We start from the raw sequence: 11,780 nt of genomic DNA on the forward strand, positions 1-11,780 counted from the left end.
CTGGACAAAAAACAAATAATAATAAATATATTTTAAATATAAAAGTAGTGAGTGCAAATATACAAATAGACAAGTGTATGTACAGGTATATTACTATATACAACGTTATATGTGCAGCTGTTATGTGCAAATTGGCATGCAAAGTGTGTTGTGTGATATCACAAGAATATTAATTATCTTTTTTGTGAAAGATACTTAAATTGGCAAACATTGAATGACTGGAAATGACCTACTACAAAATTCACTTTGAAAAAGCACACATAAATAAAACCGGTGTTATAAAGTCAATTAGGATTACTGCTTAAAAAAAAATCTCTAAATTATGAAATACTGCATGCTCTTGTAGAAAATGCATGAGATTATTAAACACAAAACAGTTGCAGTAGGCCGGAATTTCTGTAAATAAAGCCCCCAATATGACTTGCATCCAATATACCCCAATATAATTATCGTATATATTTAAAAACTTCCTAAACAAACCAAAAACAACCACAGAATATTATAAAATATGATTTTAGTCAGTCAATGGAAAACATACATTTTATTTAACACAACCCAGATCACATAACTGAGTTGCAGTAGACCTATCTAAATCTTTGTAAATAAACCCCCAATATTATATCCAATATACCCCAATAAAATTATCATATATATTTTAAAACTTCTTTAGCGAACCAAAAACAACCATGGAATATTAAATAAATATGATATTAGTCAGTCAATGGCAAACATACATTTTATTTAACACAACCCAGATTATAGAGTTGCAGTAGGCCTAATCTAAGTTTCTGTAAATAAACCCCCAATATTACATCCAATATACCCTAATATAGTATTTTGAAACTTAAACAAACAAATAATAATAGAATTTTAAAAATATCATGAAATTAGTCAATAATAAGCACATTTTATTTAATGCGTTTCATGCGTCCATCGTTATTTGCTATTAGAGTATATCAATCAGACATAAATCCACGTGAATACATTAATATTAATAATAATAAAAGAATAATATATTTTACTTAATAATAATTGCTGCAACTTCCGGCTTCAGACGTACAGGATATCTGCAGCAAAATACCCAACAGAGGCCGCTGTTGCCCAAATAATAAGCAAGAAACCACCAACCCCAAATGAAAACAAAATGAAAGTACAATAATAAGAATTGTTTAGTCATCAGCGAAAGTGGATATGTAGGTAAAAGTATATTACAGGCTCTACTTACGAAAAGACACCTCTTTAAGATATTATCGTCCGGATATAGGGTGTATTAGCGAACCTATAGAGTATTTCACGACCAACTTTTCCCCCAATTTACACAGTAAATGACAGTTTTGACACTTCATCGACGTTTAAACTCCAATACCGCATGTTATGCTAACGTTAGTATTTTATCACATAAACTGCGCAAACAGCCGCAAACTCGATAACGCAACAGCTATTATGTTAATAAGGAAGCTAAACACTAGTTGTGCTCTGGAAAGTTGACGTACATAATAAACAGTCTGCTCGGGTGTTATTTTAGCTGTCGAAACGGTTTGTCTGATGTTAAAGTATGAGCTGTGTGATGTTAATCCAGACGAACTGCCAATCTAACCTCATGTGACATGCTAAAGCTAAACAGACACAGACTACCAGCAAGCCGAGTGTCAGGGTTTTGTCTTACCTAAAGCAGGTGTGCGTTGTCACAGAGCATGCATGTCACCGGACCATCATCGTGTATTTGACACAGCTACTCTGAGCAGATCTGACCGCGTCTCTGCTTCTCATGCAAGAAAGCTAACCTTGCTGAAGAAGAGCCCGGGCACTTGCATCTCAGAACTTTCGATTCGTGAGAAATGGGCGTGATGGTTATAAAATGTACTTACATCCAAAACCAAAAGCAGACAACACATTGCAAGCTGGCAATAAAAAAGAAAGAAAAAAAATAAATAAATAAATAAATAAATAAATATATATATATATATATATATATATATATATATATATATATATATATATATATATATATATATATATATATGTGTGTGAAAATGTCCTTACTCTGTTAAACATCAATTGGAAAATATAAAAAAAATAAAATAATAATAATAATTCAAAGGGTGGCTAATAATTCTGACTTCAACTATATATATATATATATATATATATATATATATATATATATATATATATATATATATATATATATATATATATATATTTAATATTTAATTTATTTTTCATATGTAAAGATATTTGTGTATTGCTATATATATATATATGAAACCAGAAGTTTACATACACTTTATAAAAAGGAACATTACCTTTTTTTTATGTCTGATGGTAAATCATACTAAACGTTAGAATTAGGACGTTAGGATTACCTAAATGATTTACATTTGCTAAATGCCAGAATAATGAGATTTTTAAATTTCTAGACAGTCAAAAGTTTACACACATTTCCTTGGTATTTTTTTTTTTAGCTTTGCTTTTGAAACTGTATAATTTTGGTCAAATGTTTTGGGTCTCCTTTCACAAGCTTCTCACAATAGTCTGTTGGAGTTTTGGCCCATTCCTCCTGACAGAATTGGTGTAACTGAGTCAGATTTGTTAGCTGTCTTGCTTGCACAAGCTTTTTCAACTCTGTCCACACATTTGCTATAGGATTGAGAGCAGGGCTTAGTGATGGCCACTACAAAACATTCACTTTGTTTTCCTTAAAGCACATTATAACTAATTTGGCAGTATGCTTGGGGTCATGGTCTGTTTGGAAGACCCATTTGTGGCCAAGTTTTAATTTCCTGGCTGATGTCTCGAGATGTTGCTTCAGTGTTTCTACATAATGTTCTTTCTTCATGATGCCATCTATGCTGTGAAGTGGACCAGTCCCTCCTGCAGCAAAACAGCCACACAACATGATGCTGCCGCCCCCATACTTCACAGTTGGGATGGTGTTCCTAGGCTTGTAAGCTTTCCCCTTTGCCCTCCAAATGTAACACTGGTCATTATGGCCAAACAGTTCAATCTCAGTTCCATCAGACCACAGGACATGTCTCCAAAAATTATTCTTTTTCCCAGTGTAATTTAGCAAGTTGTTATCTGGCTTTTTTTGTTGTTGATTCTGGCTTGTTGATTTTCCTATGTTGTCACACAAGGAAGCAGTGTGTTTGAGGTTTTCCTTAAATACTATTCTACAGTTGTGCCTCCAATTAACTCAAATGTTGTCAATTAGCCAATCAGAAACTTCCAAAACCTTGACACCATCATCTGAGCTTTTTCAGAGGCAGAATAATCTTAATGTATGTAAACTTGACTTTCAAGAAAAGTTATAACAATTTCTCAACAAATACCTCTCTCATTATTCTGCTATAAAGCAGAACAGAAACACATTTGATAACCCTAACTTACCTAAAAGAGAACAAGTTTAGTCACATTTTGGTTTCAACTGTAAATATATATATATATATATTAGTTCATATAAACATTGTCATATTTTCTAATTTGTAAAATGTTACAAATCAACTAAATAAGCTTATAACGATTATTTTAAACCGAAAATTATTGCAATGAAATATTAATATTTTCACACTTATGATCTTGCCTTGAGCTTGTCTGGCTTATTACATTAATAAACTTTTGCAAGATCTACTCCCTCCTGATTGAGTGTTGCCACATACCCAGTTGTCCCTAGAGCTGGTTTCTTTGTGGTTTATGGTTTTATGGTTTCACGGTAAGTTTTACTTTTACTGAAGTCTAGTTTCATTTTTCATTTTATAAGTTCAAATAAAGCTCAAGAGAAGGGGGGAGGGGGACTATTCATTTGGAGTGACAGGCCCTAAACTTTAGTTTAGTATGCTTCTGTTAGAAAGGCCCTTTATGAACACTTTAAAATTGTTTAATAAGTGTTTTACACTTATACTTATAAGTGTATAAGTGCTCTCTTTAGCTCTCGGCGAAGGCGGTCACTCTTCCTCCTGCTCCGTCCCATATCTCTCCCTGCTAACACCGCTTGTCTCGTCTTATTCTATCTCTGAGGCTCTCAGTGTCCTGCTATCCAAACGAAAAGGAATTATGGATATGATCAACTGGTCTCTGAATGCAATTGACACTATCTTCTCAACGAGATCGCTGGGTTCCGGGGAACTTATGCGGGGCCCTGGGATATCGGAAACTGATAAAAGCGGTCAGCGCAGCTCAAAACCCCACCAGGCTGGCCGGCTTGATTGAATCACTGATGGGTAGGGTCGCGAATCAGACAAGGGTCCTTGACCGCAAATTGGAAACCATCGAAGTGAAATCAATGACTGTAAAAAATATGGACGACGCGACAGCCCCTTTTCCCATTGAACGCCTTGAGGGCAAAACGCCTGCTTGACGGGCACAAACTGTCGCAAAAGACTGCTGAAATTGGAGCCTTGACATGCGCAGAAGGACTGTCTGATGGAGCCAGAGGAGGAGCCGCGAAAATGAGTGGAGTCGAGCTTCCAACCAAACGCTTTATGTAAAATCAACCACGCCCCCCGAACTTCTCAGTATGCGTTTGCTGTCATATCAACACAAATGGATGTAATAACGTTAACAAATATGAGGGTTTTATATATTCAATCGCGGCAGCTCCGGGCCGCAGCGCATAACATACTTGCGGCGTCGCAGGCTGATTCCGGCTCGCATGCGGCAGCGCCGGCTCGCTCGGCTGCCGCATCTGGCTCGATTGACTCGGGCTAGAATCGGGCAGTGAGTCAAGGCATCCAGAGTAGGTCCAGCAGAGGTAGTCAGTCTGAGCTCTGAGGGGTAAGTCTCCGTCAGGCGAGAATCTAGCTGAAACTGGCTCGAGTGTATTTTGCTATCTGGGTGGCTAGGCGTACGTGTATCAGCAAACTAATAAAGCCCGAAAAAAGCCCTGACCTTAGCGAATAAACAGTTTCCACCAGGATCATGTATGTCAGAAACTATAGTTTACTGCTGAACTCATTTTATCATGGTAAAATAACACGGAAATCGAATAATAACACTTCAGTCTCCTGCCGAAGCTCAGACGCGCTGCTTTGAGAAACTGTCAATCACAGCTGTCAATCACGATGACACGCCCAGCATTAAATTACTGCTAAAAACAAACTGTTTACAAAAATGATCAAAAATGAATGTTTACAAAGATCTGCACCTATTTCAGCACAATAACCAGTGCCTTAATCGACCAGAACCATCTTTCGGGACATTTTATTGCAAGTGTAATCATTTTTTTTATTTGGGCTCAAGTCTCCTTCATTAACACGGAGGAGGCGGGCTTTATGACTTGTACTGCAGCCAGCCCCCAGGGGGCGATCTAATGGCCGAGACCTTCACTTAAACGCAGGCTTGCGGCACACTTGGGTGAAATTAGCGGCTCTGCAACAAATTTTAGCCAGATCGGGAGACGAGTGATGGACATTAAATATCTGTGAAATTGGCAGGTATTGATCTAAAATTGAAATATTTTTTTTTTCTTTTCGGCTCTCTTCTTACTCCTGCCAGTCGGCCTTGGCTGGAAGCAAACAAATCTGGTTCCCCGGGGCTGGGGGATAGCGAGATATGCTGAGGCTCTGAAATTCCTGAAACCCTCCCAAGGACACCTGCTGGACTCTGCGGGCTCACACACACATAGACAAACATATCTACAGATAAACACTCACCACCGATCCCCATCCAAACGCCTTCGTGTGCTTTCACCCAAGAGAGGCGTGGGCGGGGCTGTGACTTGCGCCATTTATGGCTGCTGGACCAGCTGGATACCCACACTCGTCAGATTGTTCTTCCATTGTTCTTCCCCCATGTCAATGTTGTGTCCTGCTGATGTGCTTATGCTAAGATAGGGCTGTTTTTCTCCATTTCTCCCTTTGTCCTAATCAAGGGCAAGCTGAGGGTTTTTTTTTTTTTTTTTTGTGCCTAACTGTCCAGATGTATCTTACTTTGTTTCTGAATGCTACCTCCTGTGACCTGTCTCCCCCAAAATTGTGATGTTTGTGTTTGGTCGGGGAGGTTCCATTTCACTATACGAAAGTGTATGTGACAAATAAAGGCCTGATTTGATTTGATTGATTTGATTTATAATGTGACATTTAACATTATTTCATCTGTTTTTTCATCTCATTTTATTTTACTCACTACTTTTATTCCATTATATTATATTTCATAATGTTTTATTATTATTATTTTCTTTTTATTGAACTCTTGCCTGTACTTGCCTGTACTTTTCCTAAAAAGTGCTTTAATAATAAACTTAGCCTTATAGTCACCTAAATTAGTATGAATCAAATCAAATAGCTTTATATTTTGTGCTATTCCCGGCTTAAGGTCTTTCGCAAAACCTTCCCCAATCGCTTTGCTCCCCATGCTTTCCTGTCTGTAATCTCCACTCGGTAACACTTTACAATAAGTACAATACAAAATATAAACACTTATAAGGTTAAGAATAAGGTTCATTAGTTAATGCATTTACTAACATGAACTAATCATGAACAACACATGTACAGCATTTATTATTCATAACTGAACATTTACTAATGCATTATTAACATTCAAGTCCATGCTTGTTAACATTAGTCAATGCACCATGAGTTAACGAGCTAACAATGAACTACTGTATTTTCATTAACTAACACTTACTAACATGACTAAATACTGTAGTAAATGAATTGTTCATTGCTTGTTCATGTTTGTAAATGCATTAATTAATATTAACTAATAAACCTTATTGTAAAATGTGACCCTCTACTCTTTTATATCCAAATAAAATGTGAAAATACACCCCCAACCCAAATTTAAAAGATTAAATCAATCTATACAATTCTCAATCTTATTATTTAGTACTTCTATTATTATATTTCTTACCTTTCCCGTGTTCCCGCTTTAAATACCACCATATTCATTCATTTTAATGTGCTCAATGTATTTGTTTTGTTGTATTTTTTCATAATAAAAAAATATTATTATAATATACTGTATATTATGATATATATTTATATATAATAATTTATACATGATGTTTATATACTATATAAACATCATGTGTTCATCAGTTTCATTTGTTTTTGTGTTTGTTTAAAGGCCCTGACACTATGCTGTCTGTGCCATCTGTTACAGAGCTCATGGTGAGCTGAAAGACATCTTGTATGCTTGAGGGGTCTGTGGCATTGGTAAAGTGAGGGTATACCATAAATGTTAAAGTTATATATATATATATATATATATATATATATATATATCAGGGCTCAACAATAAGGACTGCCCGGTGGCCCAGGGCCAGCGTGAGAGACGCTTGGGACAGTAGACAGGATAATTACTGGCCCGATTGGGACAGTGCTGCCACTGCAACATTTAATTGGTCTGCGACTATATATCAATTGCGTGCATTTTAAGTTTAGTCTTCAAATACTGCCTTCTCTGTGATGTCGTTAACACCATATTGCTTTTTGGTTCCTCTTGTCTGATTTGATGTTTTGAGCATGCTACTTTTTTCCGTAACCTGGTAAAAGCCAGTACAGCGAAGAAACAGCAACATGGCAGCAACATCAAATTATAAGGCTAAAACAAAATGTCTGTTTCTAACGTCTTGGAAGCAGACATTTACATGTGAACAATGCGACAAACAAATAAATAAAAAAAATACTGATAAAAAAAATGAAAAAAAGTGATGTTTTGCACGGTTTGCCATCAGTTTGACAAGTCAGCCACCTTTTGTTAAATAATTTCGAACCACAATAAAATACCTCCACATTTTACCCTGCTCTTTTGTTTGGAAAACACTTTTATTAACATGTTTTTAAGTATTGAAATTCTAGATTATTTAAAATATGTGGCAAAAAATAGCTATTAACTTCCCTTTTTTTTTTGGTGGGGCCAGTAAAAATTTGGTAGGGCAAGTAAAAATCTGAACCACTGGCCCGATCGGACCAGTATAAAAAATCCTTAGCGTTGAACCCTGTATATATATATATATATATATATATATATATATATATATATATATATATATATATATATATATATATATATATGTATATTTATTTATTTATTAAAAAAACACTTTCGTCTTTGCCGATGAGCTCCAACTTTTTCAGGTTGGAGGTTCTTTGCCATTTGCCGTCATCTGATCTTTAGCTCCCTCCACGGATTCTCATTTGAATTTAAGTCAGGACTTATTCTTGGATGTGGTGTGGAGGTGCAATCAAGGTGAATGATCTAAATTGGCTGAACATTATTAAAAGTCCTGAGTCGGATTGGTTTCAGGCTGGTTCATGTGGAGGAGATCATTAGAGAAAAAAACTCATGTGGAGATCAGGACAATTATGAATAACGTCTTGCACACTTTGTACTTTGGATAATCTTTAGAGGTACAGTTGGTTTTATATTCGCACATTCTGTCATTTAGCAGTCTCTATATTGTTTACCATGTTACTTTGAATATTCGATTGGAATTAGCATGCAAGTAGACTTCTAAACAACATTAACACTCTACACCAGGGGCGGACTGGCCATCTGGCAATTCTGGCAAATGCCAGAAGGGCCGGACCATTTTTTAAATGTGGGCCAGTCAGCTATTTATTTATTTATTTATTTTATTTTTTCATATATATTGTTTTTTAAATGTAGGCAGCTTTTATCTTGTGCGAGATGTGAATATTATGATGATGATGTTGATAATAGTAAGAATAATAGTAAATGTTAAGCATTGGCCCAATCAGCAACAACCGGCTGGTTTCGAGATGGGTTGTCCAATCTGAGGTTTGACATAATCAAAATTTGGCAAGAATGTCAAACAAACAGTAAGTGCAACACAAGCTTATTATCAGAGATGGACCATAAAAAGGGAAAGGCAGTCAAGTCAGACATTGCCAATTACATAAAAAGAACTGAACTAGTCTCGAAAGGGGGCAGTGCAGTGGCGCAGTAGGTAGTGCTGTCGCCTCACAGCAAGAAAGTTGCTGGTTTGAGCCTCCTCTGGGACAGTTGGTGTTTCTGTGTGGAGTTTGAATGTTCGTGTGGGTTTCCTTCACAAGTCCAAACACATGCTATAGGTGAATTGGGTAGGCCAATTGGGAATTGGGTAACCCAGTAATGGGTTGCAGCTTTGAGGGCATCCACTGTATAAAACATATGCAGGATAAGTTGGCGATTCCCAGATTAATAAAGTGACTAAGCCGAAAAGAAAATGAATGACATGATTGCATATATAAATGGGTTGTTTTTGTTTCTGTCACATACATTAAATGTTTAAATATCTCTTAAATATGGTACTGCTTATATAATTTTACCATCTGTACACACATTTAAGTAGTGAATATGCGTGTCCTTGGGTGGGGCTGTGTCAGTGTGGTAATGTGGGCTGGTGTGGCTACAATGCCAGCGCTGATTTTTAGTCCCAGTCCTCTACACTTATCTAATTCACTGTAAACAGTGTTGTACTTTGATAGTTATTGGCTGCTAATATGATTTCACTATTTAGAATTTGCAAAGAATACTTTTCTGAACTTATGTTATTAAGGAGAATGTCTGAATTTCCTAATATAAAACCAACTTTACCTGTATGGATAATCTAAGGAGCAATCACAGCAATATATTGCAGCAGCCGAGATGTTTACACAACACGCTTGTTATGTTTTTCTCCATAAGACTATATAACACACATACTGTAGCTTCCTTTTTTTATTATTTTTATTTATTTATTTATTTTTTTGTTTATTTTATGATATTAAAGAAAACTACAGGAAAACACATAATTATATTTTGTATTTTTAAATATCTTATTCAGTATTGCAGGTGTTTTTCTTTGTGGGGACAAAAAAAATCTAAAATTACTGGTATTAAGGCTAAATAATAATTATTTTAAATAAAAAATAATAAGAACATTTGGTGTCCTGTTAAAGCCATGATATTGGTTAACCTTCTGATGATGGTTTCCATGGTAGAAACCATGGAAACAGTGCACAATCATGAGGAAGCAGTAGTCATAGCCCCTAGGATTTTTGTTTTAAAAGCCCCTAGCTTTTAGTTGCATTGCTAAAAATAACCTAATGTGAAATCACATGGATTGGACGACTAGAGAAAATGAAAGGGAAGGAATACTGAAACAGGCAGTTTTGTGAATCTAATTCCATCATGGATCTGAGCATGGAGAGAGAAGCTGTGCTTTCATTTGTTTTATTAAACAAGTGAGCAACTGTTTGGATATTTTGTAGGGGGACCAACAATTTTAACCCAAAAGTGACCGATCTGTCAGATGAAGAAAAGCCGTAGTCAGAGTTTTGATTAAAAGATGCTTACTGAAGATAGTTTGCTATTTCATTAGCAGAAGCCAGCTTCAGCACTCACAAAGAGTTTGTAGGTTGCTCTTCTTAAAATTTCAAAACAACAGCAAATATACTCTCACATAACATTATTAACTGCGTCATGCTATACATATGGGCCTGTTAACCTGATTGGGGGCTGCATGGTGGCGCAGTGGGTAGCAGCAAGAAGGTCGCTGGTTTGAGCCTCAGCTGGGGTTTCTGTGTGGAGTTTGCATGTTCTCCCTGTGTTGGCGAGAACATGCAAATGCGGGAAGATTCCTCCGAGTGCTCTGGTTTCCCCCACAAGTCCAAAAACATAGTGGTATAGGTGGATTGGGTAGGCTACATTGTATGTGTGTGAATGTGTGTGTGAATGTTTCCCAGTGATGGGTTGCAGCTGGAAGGGCATCCGCTGCCTAAAACATATGCTGGATAAGTTGACCCCAGATTAATAAAGGGACTAAGCCAAAAAAAAGGAATAAATGAATAGCCTGATTGATTAAAACACAAGATATTTATTCATTCATTCATTTTCTACTGCTTTTCCGGGGCCGGATCACAGGGGCAGCAGTCTTAGGAGAGAACCCCAGACTTCCCTCTCACCAGACACTTCCTCCAGCTCTTTTGGGGGGATCCTGAGGTGTTCCCAGGGCAGCCGAGAGACATAGTCCCTCCAGCGTGTCCTGGGTCTTCGCTGAGGCCTCCTTCAGTTGGGACAAGTCTAGAACACCTTCCTAGGTAACAGATGCCCGAGCCACCTCAGCTGACTTCTTTCGATGTGGAGGAGCAGCAGCTTTACGCTTTACTCCAAGCTTCTCCCAGGTGTCAGACCTCCTCACTTTATCCATAAGGGTGCCACCCTGCAAAGGAAACCCATTTCGGCCGCTTGTATCCGAGATCTTGTCCTCTCGGCCATGACCCAAAGCTCATGACCATAGGTGAGAGTAGGAACGTAGATTGACCGGTAAATCGAAAGCTTTGCCTTTCAGCTCAGCTCCTTCTTGACCACAACAGACCGCTACATCCATTGCATTACTGCTGCCACTGCACCAATCCGCCTGTCAATCTCACGTTCCATCCTTCCCTCACTTGTGAACAAAACCCCAAGATACTTAAACTTCTCCATCTGGGGTAAGGACTTTCCTCCAACCTGGAGATGGCAAACCACCTTTTTTCCGGTGGAGCACCCTGCCTCGAACTTGGAGGTGCTGATTCTTATCCCAGCTGCGTCACAATCAGCAGCAAACCGCCCCAGTGCATGCTCACCCAGTAGGGCGCAGCCAGGGCCCCACCCTGGAACCAGGCCTGGGGTTAGGGCTCGTACGCGAGCGCTTGGTGGCCCACAGAACCCGGCCGGGTTAGCCCAAAGGAGTGATGTGGGACCATCCTCCTGCAGGCCCACCACCTGCTGGAGAAGCCATAAGGGGCCAGTCCATTGTGGAACAGATGGTTAAACACAGATAGACTTAAAAAATTTCCATGTGCGCATGTGTG

General features: G+C 37.7%; 1 protein-coding gene across 1 annotated transcript in view; it reads right to left on the reverse strand.

The window, feature by feature from the left end:
* The window catches only part of rnf213a (ring finger protein 213a), a 194,609-nt gene extending 192,778 nt beyond the window's left edge, over nt 1–1,831 (reverse strand). Inside the window, exon 1 of the mRNA NM_001353835.3 lies at nt 1,667–1,831. The gene's annotated coding sequence lies outside the window, so the exon portion shown is untranslated. The remainder of the gene's footprint in view (nt 1–1,666) is intronic.
* Nucleotides 1,832–11,780: the final 9,949 nt, after the last annotated feature.

The sequence above is a fragment of the Danio rerio genome, chromosome 3, assembly GCF_052040795.2.
Source record: "Danio rerio strain M-AB ecotype USA chromosome 3, GRCz13ab, whole genome shotgun sequence".
NCBI lineage: Eukaryota > Metazoa > Chordata > Actinopteri > Cypriniformes > Danionidae > Danio > Danio rerio.